This window comes from Podarcis pityusensis (assembly GCF_964106645.2).
Source record: "Podarcis pityusensis genome assembly, chromosome: 3".
NCBI lineage: Eukaryota > Metazoa > Chordata > Lepidosauria > Squamata > Lacertidae > Podarcis > Podarcis pityusensis.
In genome coordinates, this window is record NC_138026.1 from 48,404,755 (window position 1) to 48,420,990 (window position 16,236).

Genomic DNA, 16,236 nt, shown 5'->3' on the forward strand with positions numbered 1-16,236 from the left:
TAAGCAACAGTGACTAAACTGCCCAGTGGTCAGGTGAGCATGCGTCTCCACCACCCCATCTGCTACTAAAATAAAATAAAATATAATGAATTGTGGTACAAATGAAATAACATCTTAAGACGCTGTCAGCAACATCAGTTGATTAGCACCCAAAAATAGTGTTTGGAAGTGCTGCCTGTGATACTAATTAATGTCATCAAGTTAGACAATGGAAACAAGCTGTCTAGATTTTAACTAATGTTAGAAAACATTACATTTGTGAAAAGATATACGGGTGAACTATCCAGGAATATGAGAGCCTGAGAACATGCTGTAGGATGTGGCTGTGACAGCATATGCCTAGCAAGCATAACCACTCTCAGTGTAAACGTGGCTCCTTCCGGCAACACAGGACTTGGGATCACAGTGTGTGGTCCATGGTCCAGGTCCATGGTCATGGGTGCCACGTCCCACTGCCGCCCCTATGATGGGGAAACATGAGGCTCTGCAAGAGCGCTCTCTCAAGGAAAAACCCTGGCAAAGCCTCACAACCGCTCTGGGCTAGGTGGGGAGTGAACTTGCTTGCTGAGAGGGGAGCATTCCAGAAAGATTTGTCACTGGCCTGGAGGGACACTATCGGCAAAGCAGAGCATCTCTGGAGGTGGAAGAAGCTGGGGGACGGACAGGGGGCCACCTCTTGTGTTTCCACCACCTGAAGTGGCCGCTCCATCTCACATCATCTGTGGGCTGGCTCTGTGCCATGGTTAACAGGAGGGTGTGCAACTGGGTGAGTGAATGCATGAGCGACCCACGTAAGAATGTTATGGGGTGGAATAAGGTAGTACCTGATAAATAAGCAGGGGCATTTTCTCACCGGTGATGTCAAATGTAAATGAAAGGCCACTTTTAACAGGCAGTGTGAATAGTACGTTCATATTTAGTTGCTTTTCCCTATCGTGCTGGGTACCGTCAAAAGGCGATGATTAAAATTTAAGAGACAATTAAATTTTCAATTCTTCTGTGTTCACTTTACAGATTACAATATTCATGCTGCTTTTAAAGTGCCATTTGAAAATACTGCAGTGAGATGGAACAAATTTTCATTTGGATCAAATGGACCAGATTAATTTGGACCATATTGAATGGGCCCAAGCAAAGGTTAAAAAAGTTAAAGACAGCATGACACTGTAGAGTTTCTCATTCATAGTTTAAAAGCAGAGTATAAAGGTCAGTTTAAGAAATATATCTGGTGTTAAGCACATGGTTGAGGTCCTCGCTGATTTATTGTGACTTGTAAGTAAGAAATGAGTTCACAGCATGAGCTAAATCTACCTTTTAAAAGTTTCATCTCTTCTTATTGTGCATTTCTTAGCATTTGGGGTTGATCATCCATTTCTACAATGGGGCAGCTGGTATTGCTATCTTGGCTTTTGTGTTGTTAAATGAAAAACAAAACAAGACCAAAAGTGTGCATTAGCACAGTTTGTTAAGGCAGCATGGCTGGACTGGCAAGACTTATACTCCAAAGACTCTGAGGGCCACCAGGTTGGAAAAAGCTGTGCTTAAGGCAATGAAACACACACCATTCACATGTTCTGAAAACATTCCTACAAAAGCAGATGTGTGGTTTGTTTCTGTTTAGCTGTTTGTAATCTGAATCAATTTTGTTTTCCTTATGCATTTAAAATCATTTAAATATATCTAAGTGATATACAAAAACGCAACATAAAAGCAATAAAACAGTACAGTGGTACCTTGGGTTAAAAACTTAATTCATTCCGGAGGTCCGTTCTTAACCTGAAACTGTTCTTAGCCTGAGGTACCACTTTAGCTAATGGGGCCTCCTGTTGCTGCCGCACTGCCAGCATGCGATTTCTGTTCTCATCCTGAAGCAAAGTTCTTAACCCGAGATACTATTTCTGGGTTAGTGGAGTCTGTAACCTGAAGCGTCTGTAACCCGAGGTACCACTGTACCGTAAAAAACAGAGGTGCAAATGTAGAAAGGTATTCCAGAATGCAGGGGCAATTCTTATTTTTTGGCCACCGCCCTGTGATGGCTTATAGGTTGCAGTGCCACAAGCAAAATTTCCCAAGACTATCTGTTTAATGTATCTATATCCAACCTTTCCCTCCGAGGAGCTCAAGGTGACGTACATGGTTCTTCCCTTCTTCATTCCCTACAACAACCCTGTGAGGCAGGTTAGACTGGCCAAAGGTCACCCAGTAAGCTCTACGGCTGAGTGTGGATTTGAACCCTGGTTTCCCAGGTCCTTGTCCAACACTGCACAATTGCTACATTGTGCATAAGATTCTGCATTCAGCATCTGCTTTCTTTTGGCAGCTCTGACAATGAAAATATGGTGTCTGTTTGTTATACTAACACGCAGCAATGGACATCTTGGAAGCAAAACACTATCCCTGAAGACCTGGGCTCTGCTTAGTATGTAGCGAGCAGCAGTTGTTGACGGGTGCACAGAAATCTCAGGCTGTGGCAAGTCAACATAAGCGGAAGGCGGGGGTGAGGAACCGTTTCTCTTATGAATCGTATGTTTAGTACAGCAGCAGGCAGGGCTGAGGCTTTATTATTATTATTATTATTAAAACACCAAGTTCCACCAAAAAATGAATTCTGAGCCCAAGGATTTATTTTGAGTACCAGAACTAAACAGAGCTCACAATCCCTCCATATTTATTTAGCAAAATGAATGCACCACTTGATTGTAAGACAACCTCCAAGCAGTTTTAAAAATATAAAATGAAACATTAAAGTATTCAATAAAAAAGCTAAAAACAGGTATTTTATTTTTTTTGAAATGCTTATCAAAAGCAACAGTAGCTGAAAAGAAATATAACACATGTACTTTCTGCATGTCTGGCCTAAACAAAAAAGTTTTAAGCAGGCAACAAAAAGAGTACAGTGAAGGTAAGGGTAAAGGCAGTGCTTTTTCCGGGGGGGGGGGGCGCAGGTGTACACATACCCCTGTACATTTTGTGAATCTAAGTTTGGCCTCATTGAGGGGCAGTATTTCAATATGAGTAGGAAAAAGAGTACCCCTAAACATTTTTTTTAAGAAAAAAGCACTGCGTAAAGGTAAAAGGTAAAGGATCCCTGGACTGTTAAGTCCAGTCAAAGGAGACTATGAGGCGTGACGCTCATCTCGCTTTCAGGCTGAGGGAGCCAGTATTTGTCAACAGACAGCTTTCCGGATCATGTGGCTAGCATGACTAAACAACTTCTGGCACAATGGGACACTGTGACGAGTGCCAGAGCGCACGGGAACACCATTTACCTTCCCACCGCAGCGGTACCTATTTATCTACTTGTCCTGCTTTGTCTTCGAACTGCTAGGTTGGCAGAAGCTGGGACAGAGAACAGGACCTCACCCCGTCGCAAGGATTCAAACCGCCAACCTTCCGATTGGCAAGCCCAAGAGGCTCAGTGGTTTACCTGTCTGATGACAATAGACAAGGAGTTCTGAAGTGTAGGTGCCACCACAGATCAATTTCTTACAAAATCCACTCCTGGTTACTTCAAACTTTATTAATTTCAGCTACATAAATCCAGAGAGGGGAGAAGGTAATTTTGTTGTTTCTGTTGGTAAACAATTTGAAGTCAGAATTCCATGTTGAACTGTAGCAGATAACTAAGATCTACAGGTAGATTCAGATCTGCCTCCTCCTTCCCATCCCTGCTTTGATAGAGAAGACACACCTTGGGCAAACTGGGATGACCATCTCTGAAGTGAAACGTAAACACATTGTGATTATTTTCTTCAGTAATATCCACATATTAAATCTGTTAACTGGCCACATCCAAAGAAGTACAAGAAATGTACTAATATTCAAAGATTTGGAAACTCCTGAGACCTTATAACCTAGCAGCTGTTTCATTAGAATCATTTTAACATATAGATATTGCTTATATTAAGCCTTGCATCCCCCCAAAAAAACTGTTGTGTTAATTGGCCTCTAAAAAAACCAACTTACCAAAATGGAAGAGCCAGCAAACCAATATGAAGCTTTAATTGGCATTTGAATATTGTTTATAAACTGAGCACTCCAAAACAACAAATGTATGGGGGCCTTTAAGAAGCTCAGAACTCTATATCCTTCACTGTATTCAGCAGTCAGTACTTCTTACTGGGGATTACATCACTGCCAGTTCATTAGATTTATTAGATTGTTCCCATGTTGTGCTTATACATTTTAATTGTGTATGTTTTCCTTTATTACAGAAGAGCCAAAATATTCTCAGAGGCAATAGAGATAATTGAATTTTCCATTGTGAAAGAACATATGCCCAAATTTTACAAACATAATGGTATAAAATAGATAAGATTCTCTCACTAAACAAAATACTTCTGTAAACTATTCTCTCCAGAATCAAAATTATTTCTAAAACAGTCCCCTTGATAATGGTGATTATCACCATATGTGATTCATCCCCAGTAAAGCACTTTTATTTCCCACTGATTTCAAAGGGAGGGATTTATTCATCTGCTTAATTCCACATGGTTCTTTAAATTCTTAAATTTGGCTTTATCTTCTAATCATCATGATGGGCTTCAGCAAATGAGCATATGTAAACCTTATACATTTGGAAAGGCAGAGTGGAAACTGAATTATGAAACTTTAACACTATACTCACTTATCTGGGAGTAAGTCCCACTGAACTCAATAGGATGTATTTCTGAGCAGATATGTATGCGGTAGGAAGTCCCATCAGACAATCTACATTTAGAAGTTCTGAAGCTAGTGCATTTCCCAAAAGCTCTAAGTTCCTGATTGTTGTCCAAAACAGTTTGCCTGTAACCACAGCCCACTGAAATGCTACATTGCCCCACAACCTCCACTTCACCAAGTTGATCAACCTGGGAATTTTTCACAGGAAAGACACTTCACATTTTAGAAACTGATTTTGAATGAGCATTTCACATTACCAAGGAACTAGGCCTTGCAATTGCCTTCCAATTTTTGGACCACTTGTGAAACTAATGCTTCAATTATGAAAATTTCATCTAAGAATAGAAACGGCCTCACAGTCAAGACTCTCATCATCTTTGCCTTGCATCATCGGAATTGAAAATTGATTCCAATGCTCTCGTTGTGGACTGTGAGCATCTGAAATGCATTCACCAAGGAGGACTGATTAATTTTGATCTAATTAGAGATAATTAATGCATTTTATTCTACTTGCTTCAGAAATGAATGGAGTAATGCAGCAATTTTTATTATGACAGAACATTTGGAGAAAGATTGGCTTGGGGTAGAGCATTTGCTTGCAAAAGATCTCAAGTTGAATCCTCAGCATTTACAGGCAGGGCTAGGATAAACCCTTTCCTAAAGAGCTGTAATGTGAGAAGGACTCCAATTTTCCCTGAGAAAACCTGCTGTTTACTGCTGAATAGGAGCAAACACCAATCAGGTTCTCTATAGATTGACGTTTACTCTGACCTAGTACTAAAGTGTGGGTTTTCTGGAGGAAAGCAGTGAGGCAAATGCAAAAACTGCTTGGACTTGTGTTTTCCAGACCTGGGACAAGCAGAAGTTGAACCCCTAGTCAATTTTCTGCCAGTTCTGTCTGTTGGTTTAGCTTCCTTACACAAAGCAAAGCAATTTTACCAAAATGGCTGCCTACAAAGTAGTTTGCAACTCTTTCATTTTGGCAGTTACACTGTAGGGTTAAGGGAAAAACTGGGGTAAAGAGAGAGAATTGGTGAGGCACCTTTTGGAACTGGAGTGCTTCTTATCCTGTCTCAAGGTTCACTGGTGTGAAACAGAAGTACTCACGAGGGCTGGCCAGCTCACCCAGCCAGTACTTCAAGGCTGGAGGGAAGATGAGCTGGGCAGGTTTCCATTGGCACAGTAAATGTGCTGTTGAGAAAGGGCTGGGAGTAGGGATTTAACTATTCTTAAGGCCCTGAGCCAAGGGTGATCACTCATGAGCTAAGCCATAGGTGTCATGTTCTTATGCCACAATGAAAGCAAGTTGGGCTTAGAGTGTTGGACTAGGCCCTGGTTGATCAGTGTATTGAAGTTAAAAGTTTAATGTTCACAAAAGATAATGTTTGTATGCCTTAAAGTTAAAAGTTCTGTAAAGGTTTGCATTTGGAAAGCAGGGAAGTGGTGTTTGCATTAAGCAAGAGGTTCCACTCTAGGTGAATGCGGAAGGCTGATGTTTTTCCATTTCACGGGCTTAGGCCACCTGATAATTTTATCCCCAGAAACTCAAATTCTCACAACAGAAGAGGTAACTGGAGAAGTGAGCGATGGCTAGCAGCAGTAGCTGCAGATGAGGCCTGCAATGATGAACAGGCTTAGGATCTCTCTCTCGGAGCCGAGAGAGGAAAGTCCTGGATAAAGAACTTAAATGACTGAACCTCATTGCCTACTACTTGAGTGCAATTCTGCTATCTCAGGACATCATTCTGCTGCAGACTAGGCCTAGGCACAAAAAAACCACACTGCAAATATGCATGGAAGGGCTGGAAGCGCGGTGGCACTCTGTATCCACAAACCTAGACCCATTGTGACAGATACTCCAAGATTATTTGTGGGAACTCTGTATACTGTCTGGAATAAAGTGTCTTCCTTGCTTAATTTAGGGTCTCAGCAATTTGCAATGTTTAAAATGTGTTGCCAAATGATCTAATTATTAAGCAGCAGAATGATGGACGTCTATATAAAACCAGCCTGGATTTTGTGTGTCATTAAAAATTTACTTAGCTGGTCTTGGGAAAGGCTTTTGACACAAGAATAGCAAATGAAATCTATTTCATCATCACTGTTTGGTTTGACAGCTTCCTAGACAGGTCTCTATTGATCTGATTGAATGTGGGAGCTAACAAGAAGATAGTGAAAGCAAAGACCAGAGTGAGTGTCAACACTTCACTGTAAAAATTCATAAAGATAATAAATGGAAGGAATGTGGAAAGGCTACAGTGAAAGCAAGCGGAACACGATTAGATCTGAAGCTGAGGTGACCAATTAAAAAAAGCCACAAGAAGTAAACTGAAGAAGGGATCCTGCTTTTGGGAGATAGTAAACCAGGCCCCTACCCCCCCCCATTAAAAAATTTTCAGAAATTTTAGAAAACCAAAAGGAGAGCCTTTCTTTTTTCTTAAAGTTAGAGGTGCTATTTTACTTATCAATCAATTGTCTTTCAGGGGTGATCCAGGGTTTGAGTGAAAAATTAGGTGTACATGGAAGTGGACTCCTTTTACATTAATTTGCATTTTGTATGAGCAAAGATTTTTTAAAGGCAAGTAATTGTGAAAACACACTGGCCCTAAAATCCAGAATGAAATAATCCACATTGTGGCAGAAACAGTTGTAAAAATTATTATAGAACAGATTGATGAAAGCACTTGTGTTTAGTTGTTGCACAAATTGAAAAATGTAGCAATTGAAATCTGTTTTTGTCCACAAGCAAAGCTGATCTTTTTCTTTTAAGTTATAAAAAAGGACATTGGATTTGGATGAACCTGTACAGCAAGCTGAATTTATGGAACATCAAAGCCTATAAAGCTTTTGTTATAAGCAAGAAAACTTTTGTAATAATGTGGCAAACTTGGAATACTCTTGTAGTTTATTCTTGATTTTCTGCTATTGGGTTATTCTTACTTATTGACCTTCTTTGTTAATTGGTAGCAAGAAAATTAACAGTTGTTGAAGTTGCTTAGTGAAATTTTGTTGACTCTACATAAATTGCTGAATGGCTGAAAAAAATAAGGCCTAAATAAAAATAGTTTACAATTTTGTTTTTAAAAGGCCTGGCAACCAGACAATTCCCTCTCATAATTTTTGGTGTTCCCTCCTAACATTTAGGCTGGCAATGGTCATGTAGGAAACTGACTATATAAAGAATATTCATTAAAGTGAGTTTAAATTTGTGGAGTGCCAATGCAACCTCCATCTCCAATTAGGAAGTTTTCCTTGGTCATTCAAAATATAGCCTAGCCTGTGTTAGGAAACCTTGTGCAGTCTTTTGGCAACTTTTGATGTGATCAGCCATAGAAATCTTCTGAGCCACCTTTCTGATACAGGCTTGGGGACACCATTCTGTGGTGTTTCTGTAGGATACCTTTCAGAATATGGTGCAAGGATATCTCTCCACAATGTCACGGCCATCGGTTTATGGTGTCCATCTTATTTCATGTGATATTTAGCACCAATGTGAAACCACTGGGAGAGATCATCTGTAGATGGGGGCTGTGGTGGCATCCATGTGCTCATGACACCAGGCTCTATATTTCTGTTCCACTTTAACTAAACTATATAATTCGGAATTTGAATGACTGGTATTAATAATTGTATTATAAATTGGCATTGTTATAATGAGGCTATTATTGGTCTATAATTGAAAACTAATAAAACTTATTACAAGAAATAAATGGGAGCTTAATCCAAACAAGATAGCGGCACTCCTTTTTGTCCATTTTAGATGAATTTGTACTCCCCTGAATAATCAAAGCAGTATTTGTGGATGCTGTTAGATTCAGCATAACTGCTAGATGTGCAGATAGTGAATACAGATGGGAGTGTCTTTGTCCAGCTTAGGGTGGTGTGGCAACTGTGCCCATTTCTAGAGGAAACCTACCTTAGTTACCTCTTCTTTTGTTTACTACATGGCTCTGGTTCACCATCCCTACCTTAAACTGTGTCAAACTTGGATTCCAAAGATGATCATGGGTCCATTTCAGAATCTCTAATCTTGCCAATTCCATTTATACTTTATGGGGGAACGGTACAGAGTCTGTAGACTTCTTAGGAGGTGGCTGAACCCAGTGCTTCATGTGGGCAGTCAGGTCCCCCTTCCTATACAGTGTCATCATATACATAAAATGTCATCAGTTTCTGTCACTTCCAGAAAGACTAGCTATATTTGCATTGAAAGTGTGCAGCAACAAGGAGCCACATATGCTACTTACTCCAGACTCTCTCTCCCTCCCTCCCCCCCCCTCTCTCTCTCTCTCTCTCTGGTGTGTGTTGTTTACATGGGCTTTTAAGGATGTTCCATTATCAACCTTCATGGAAACAGGAGAGGATGGGCTTAATCCTGTGCCCATGTAGAACTTGGATGGACCAAGACTTTAACGGGTTCATCAACCCCTACCTTGAGCCTTTCTATATGTTATGGAGATGTGCCTGTTTCTGATGTGTGTCATTTGTCTCCCTTTCACATGCATCCCCTGGTAAATATTTTGAAAAATAAATGTGTGATGTGAATTGGCAGCTGCAACTGCAATAAAGTGAAACAAATTTTGAGAATCTGCCCTGAATTACCCTACAGAGACTGGACTGAATGGAAACTAGAAGGAACTTCTTGCTTTCTTTTTCTTGAAGTCTTTGCTACTTTTGCCTTTTGGGTGATATTTGGCGCTCTGGATGAATGTGCAATTTCCAGCATCAGTAAACTCAGTCATTCTTCAATAGCTCTCCTTGTGCAAGAATCACATTTTCTTTTCCAAATGGGATTTTGGTCCATTCTGAGGCTCAGCTCTGCAAATAAAACTGTGGTGGTGTTCATCTTGTATTTAGTTTTGGGTTAATCTGCTAACATTATTATAGTTTTATGTCTTTTAACCTACTTTTTACCCCAAAGTCTTGTGTAAGGAAACCCCTGTCAGAACCTCTGGGAAGTTTGATTCACACACAGCCTGGAAAGTCCTCCAAGATCCTGGCCCCTTTCTACCTCTCCTTCCTTTTTAGCCTGAGGGCCACATTCTCTTTCAGTTCAACCATCTAGGGGCCATATTTGGTTGGGGCCAGAAGCAGAGTGAATAACTTTTGTCCAGCAATTAAAAACAACAACATTCAGCTGATATCTTATCTGTCATGATTCATAACCAAAATGTAATGAAGAGACACAGAGCAGGCTAAATATGACTGATCAGTAGCGTCGAGGCTTTTCATTCTGGTCTTTGCAATTTTTGCTTGTTTGGTTCTGCTTCTCAAATATGAACCATCTGGGATGCCAGATGCTTCGTTTTTGCTTTTAGCTATATAGCTGGAATGCATGGGAAGTCTCCAAATTCCCAAACATCATTGCCCTCTTTTGCTTGTCTTCATCATCATCCCCATCACTGCCATGATTATGAGCTGCCTTGTATTTTAATCTACAGTGCTACTTCTGGGTTTTGCATACTATAATATCTGCTGATGCGGTCTGCGGTCTGCACTCTCTCTTTCCATTAAAACATCACTATGGTTTTCATGGGTAGGAAATCTGGAAGACAGCTGATTCTGGTATTGTTTTTCATCAACTCCCATTTTACTGTGTGTTTGTTCCCGGGTTTTTTTGAGTGTTGACTTAAAGTTTATTGCAGCATTTGTCAAGCTGTCTTTGCTCAACACCTTTTACTTTCACAAGACAGAAAATAATTCAAACCTGGCGACTTATAAGGGGGGGGGGGACAACAACTTAAATGTCTTTAAGATACCTGTGGAGTTTTCTGAGACTAATGAAGAAACAATAAACATGATGTGTTTCCTGGGAAAGTTCCTGTTGAGTCATACAGTTGCATCTCAGCAGTGGGACTGTGGGTAATTACCTTAAAATAAGCATTAGGAGAACCATAAAACAGGATATAAACATCTAATTTGCTCCAGTAATACCTTAGATTGCAGTTCACAAATGCTTTGTTGTGGATCACTCCTTATGGATTTTCATAGGTTCCAAGCGATAGGGCCCAAATAGCAACAGCAAAAGCAACCCATGCTGCTGCTGCTACATGACATGTATGGCAGCAGCCAGAAGATTTCCCATCTTCATGCTTGACTTCAGCTTCCACAAAGTTGCATTTCTGCAGGATTGGGGGAGATACTTCCCTTGTAAATGGGAATGACCAACAGCCTGTGCAGGTTTCTGAGACAGGTGGTTGTATTCAATTGATGTTTACTTAGTGTAGACCAGGCATAGGCAAACTTGGCCCCACAGATGCTTTGGGACTACAACTCCCATCATCCCTGACCACTGGTCCTGTTAGCTAGGGATGATGGGCGTTGTAGTCCCAAAACATCTGGAGGGCTGATTTTGCCTATGCCTGGTGTAGACTCCCTTAGGTCTATTAATTTCAGTGGGTATACTCTAACAGTTAGCTGAATAGATCCCATGGTTGCTGTACCAGGAATGTCTGCACATGAAAACTGCAGGTTATCGCAGCTGGGCTTATCTGTTTGAACCAATTGCCTCTGAATTCCTGCATAACAACCTTCTTAGGCAAGTGCAGTCAAGGCGTGTACCACACAACGTCAAGGTACAGTTTCATTACAACAGCAGCAGAGTTGTGTGTAGCTCAATCTTCTTTATAACAGTAGATCAGGAGTGGCCAGTAGGGAGTGGCAACACCATGTACCTGGCCTCCTGGCATTGGCATTGTTGCTGCAGTGGCACAGTGTAGGGGTGGAGTAGGAAGGGCAACCACACTGCAATGGCTCTTCCCTAAGTTTGCTGTTCACATTGTTGTGGTACGCAGTGCTGCCAGGAGGCCAGGTCCACAGCCCCACCACTTTCTGCCAGCTGCTCCTGCAGTAGAGTGATAAAATTTGAGAAGCCATAAATGATCAGCAAGTGTATGAAAACAAATTCCCTGAATTTAATGATTTTTTGCACACTGTTTTTGCTGCTGTGTGCAGACTATGTTGTAACATACACCTTTTTTGTACATATCTTCTGGTTGGAGAATTTCATCAAAAAAATTAAAAAAACCACTTTCAAAGGATAGCTGTGTTTTGGTTTGTCTATTTGTTTGGGAAGTGCAAATTGGGTAGGTTGAAAACCAAACTGAATTGCTCCCTCTTACTTTTGAGTGTGTAGCTATAATTCAGCTATGTAGTTTAACCATCCAAATCTTTCAAAAATTGGCAAGCGTTTTCTCACACTGCTGCTTTACTTAACTGTCCCAGAAGCCCACCTATGATATATTAAGGAGAGTAGTCTTTATTCCCCCCTTTTCTCTTAATTAGGGATCTTATTGTTATGTGGTATTCCCTTTGTTTCCTGAATTTTCAATTTTATTTGAAAATAGCAATTGTTATGGTTAAAAAATGAAACCAAAAGAGTAGATTTACAAAGAGTTCTTTGCACTGCTCCTCTGCACTGAAGCAACACTACGCTCAGGATTCTGAGCAGTAATTTGAGCAGGTTGTGTCACATCATGGTAAGTTGTTTTCGTCTTGTAGATAAGCTCAGTTTCATTGCTTGAGTCATCAGAGCTGTGCAGAATACCTAAAACATCAAATGTCTTTGCACTTGACAATAGACAGACAGACAGATAGCATTTTCCCAGCTGCAGTGGTGAAAGAGTACTTTGCAATGCCTTCAGGTAGTATTGAAAGAGGTCTTTGAAAATCTCTGGTTGTTATTCTTCGAGGGACTTCAGGGGAGCAAAGGAGATTTGATTGAGATAATGAAGACTCTTCTGATTTGCACAGTGGCAAAAAACCCCGCACTGTAGCCCTGAAAACAGCTGCTGGAGGAACCCCCACATTCTGTCAAAGACTCTTGCTTGGAACAACAGAGATATTAGTAGAGGTTGGGGTCCACCACCACCACCATTAAGTCATTGCCTGCAAGAGGGAGTTCTCGTGCTACTGCTGCACAGGTCCATAGCAAATGGAGGAGCTGTGTCAAATTCTTTTTGCCCCACCAAATATTTCACAGCCCCTGAAGACAACTATGCATTCTGAATGCTCATTTCAGCACCGTAAAACAGAGGATTTCAACTGAAGTGGAAAAATTCAAGCTCTTGGAAACAACCCTAACATAAAATAGCAGGAGAAGCATAATTGCAAATTTACTTACTTACTTACATACATACACACACACACACACACACACACACACAAACACACACACACGGTCAGCTTTGACATCTTAGCATTTTAAAAATAATTCATAAAAACAAAGCTCTCCAGATGTGGAGGACAGTTTATCAAAATGATGTATTTTGAACTACTCTCAAACAATCAAGCTTTGGTCTGACTCAGACAAGAATGCAATCATATCTTCCCCATCCATTATAATGGTCAGCCGTGTTCTTTAAATGAAAGTGTTCCAACTTACTTTCATTGTATGTACCTTTTATTTATATCCCAGGCAACATGCAGGAAAGCCTCATGACATTTGTCAGGAATGGTTGGTTCTCTGCAAGAGGAGAATTTTCTCAGTTAATTTCCTGTTTTCCTATATACTCAACTGAGCTGACATTCAAGTTTAAGGACGAACAACCTCAGTCAGCTCTCTGTAGGTTAAACTTATGATCTTCTTACTTTGCTCCGATGAACAACTCCAAAGTGTGTGTCATTTTAAGTGCTTTAATAGAAATGACTGAAATAACATTTGTAACAGACAAGATGGATTTTTGCAGTGGTTGTGTAATTGGGGATGCAGAAGGAAATGATGATGACAAAATTTGCACATCTCTGGAGCTTTTCGTCTTGATTGCCCATTGAATATTGTCTACATGCTATTAATAATTTAGACATCGGGGATTTAGACGGTAAAGCCTGTAGCTTGTTATATCAAAGAGATTTTTCAGCACCAATAATTAATGATGATAAAAATGCTAGCATTTCTGAAGCTGGGAGGAAAAAAATTGAGGGAGAGGAAAAATCATGTATCTTATGTCATTTTAAATACAGCATGTGAGTTCATCTGCCTTGGGAAACCCTAAAAGTTTATCTCTTTTTATGAAAGTGAGTTGGTTAAGAATTAATGGTAGCAATTTGCACAAGGGCCACAAAGCCCCCTGAAGATAACTAAGTCATGGCAATGAAAAAAATAAAAAATAAATGAAGCTTAAAAAAAATAAAAATAAAAATACCTTTCTATTCGTTTATACTGACAAGAGCAGCCAGAATTTGGTTTACAGCACTTTTCCACTGTCGTGTTAATATAACGTTGCTTTTAATGGAAGGCCCAGACTTTGGCATAATGGATTTATGTTTTCGATAGATGGATGCCCAAAAGCTTTTAGAGTTTTAAATCAATTTATTACTAGAAAAAGGCAGATACTTGCTATTACCTGGGCACAAGAAAAAAGACATAAGCACACCATGATTCAAAAGCAAACAACCTTGAAGCATAACCTAAGGTTTAGATTACTCTGAATCCTGGCTTGAAACGTCAACATTACTTCTGTTGAACCATTTTAAAATCCAGTATTTTAATAGAAAAATCACTGGATCCTTTTCACATGTAGTACGGGCATGCCAGGTGTCCCCCAGCTGACATTTGTCCCTATTCAAATTCATTTTGTTAGTCTGGGCCCAATTCTCCAATCTGTTACGGTCATATTGAATCCCAATTCTGTCTTCAGCAGCATTAGCTACCCCTCCCAGTTTGGTGTCATCTGCAAATTTGATGAATATCCCCTCAATTCTTTCTTCCAAGTCATTTATAAATATGTTGAACAACAACAGGCCCAGGACAGAACCCTGCGGCACCCCACTTGTCACATCTTTCCTGGATAATGAGAAACCATTAGTGAGCACTCTTTGGGTTTGTTACCTTATCCACCCCACATTTTACAAGCTTCTCTGCAAGAATATTATGGGTGACTTTGAAATCAAGATACACTATGTGCACAGCATACCCCTGATACACCAAGCTTGTAACTCTATCAATAAAAAAGAAATGAGATTCATCTGGCATGAGTTGGTTTTGAGAAACCCATGCTGTATCTTTTTGAAGATGGGGGACAACATTTGCCCTCCTATGCAAGGACCTCACCTGGTCTCCAAGAATTCTCAAAGTTTATAGACAGAGGTTCTGAGATTACATCTGCAAGCTCCTTTGGTAACCTTGGGTGTAGTTCATCAGGCCCTAGAGAACTGATTTCATTTAACATAGCTAGGTGTTCGCTTACCACCTCTTTTGGTCTCTTGGGCTGCACCTCCCTCTTTGCATCCATCATTCGTTCAATTATCATCATGTTGGGCACTTCAGCTTTAGGGTAAAGACAGATGCAGAGTAGGCGCTGAGCAGTTCTGCCTTCTTTCTGCTAACCAATAACATTTCTCTGTCTTTTCCATTCAGAGGACCTACTACTTATTTGTTCCTCCTCTTGCTTCAAGCATAGCCAAAGAAAACTTTTAAATTTATTTTTAACCTCTCTTGCGAGCCTGAACTCATACTGAGCTTTGGCCCACCTAACCTTCTCCCTGCAGCTGTTGGTTACTCTTCCTTCATGATTTCCTCTTTCTCCCATTTCTTATACATCTTAGTTTATCTGTAAGCTCCTTATGCTGTGCTCTATGTGTGTTTCCCATACAAAAGCTGGGACTGCATATCCAACTGCACTCTTATATTTTCTTCCTCATGGTCAGACTTATTACTGCACTTTCCTCTCCGTGTTTTGGGAAAGGAACATTCAGCAGCATATTCTGGAACAGGTGGAGCAAGGCCCACTTGTTCATTTATTAAATTATTCTTTATGGAAGCCCTTCCCAGCCTTACAGCAAATAGTAAAAACAAAAAACAAAAACACGCACCATTTTCCTATGAGATAACCATCCCTCCCACCTCACTCCCTGTACAGTGTCCTTGGGACATTGTCTGGATAAAAAGATGGATGTCCGCATGGAAGAGCTGGATTTTTGGTGGTGCAGGTGGTTCCCTCATACAGGGCACTGAGCTGAGGGGACAAAAACTGAGAAGATCCATCATCAAAAAGATTGCCTTGGGGGTACCAAATTTTGGCTTTGCTCAGGCCACCATACTACCAAAGATTACCAAAATCTGCCCCTGCCCATAGATATGTAGAGGGAGCCCTCTTTTTCTCCATACAATTCCTCAGGAAAGAACTGCAACATGATATATACTTGCTTCCTTGGAGCATTTTTAAGATGCCTTGTTACCATATTGCCATAGTGAAGATATCAGCTCCTCTAAGCAGCTGTAAATTGTTAAAGAAAGAGACTGCCTTTGAACCAATTCATAAGCATGGTAAGGACCCCTCTGTGGATTGGATCATAAGCTATGTGGCTTAATCCACATTCAAAACAGTGCATGGGTCTAAACTGCAGAGTGAGCCAGAATCCTTTCTGCCCCTTGAGCTTCTAATGAATAATCTAGCACAGCATTACATATTTTACTTGATATTTATTACAATATACTAACAGCACAATCCTGTGCATATCTACTCAGTGGAGTAATCCCAAGCAAGCATGTATAAGATTGCAACCTTAAGTATATATTATTCAGGTGCTTTTTTATTTTATTTTTAAGTTCTCATTATTCTCCTCCTTTCTGTC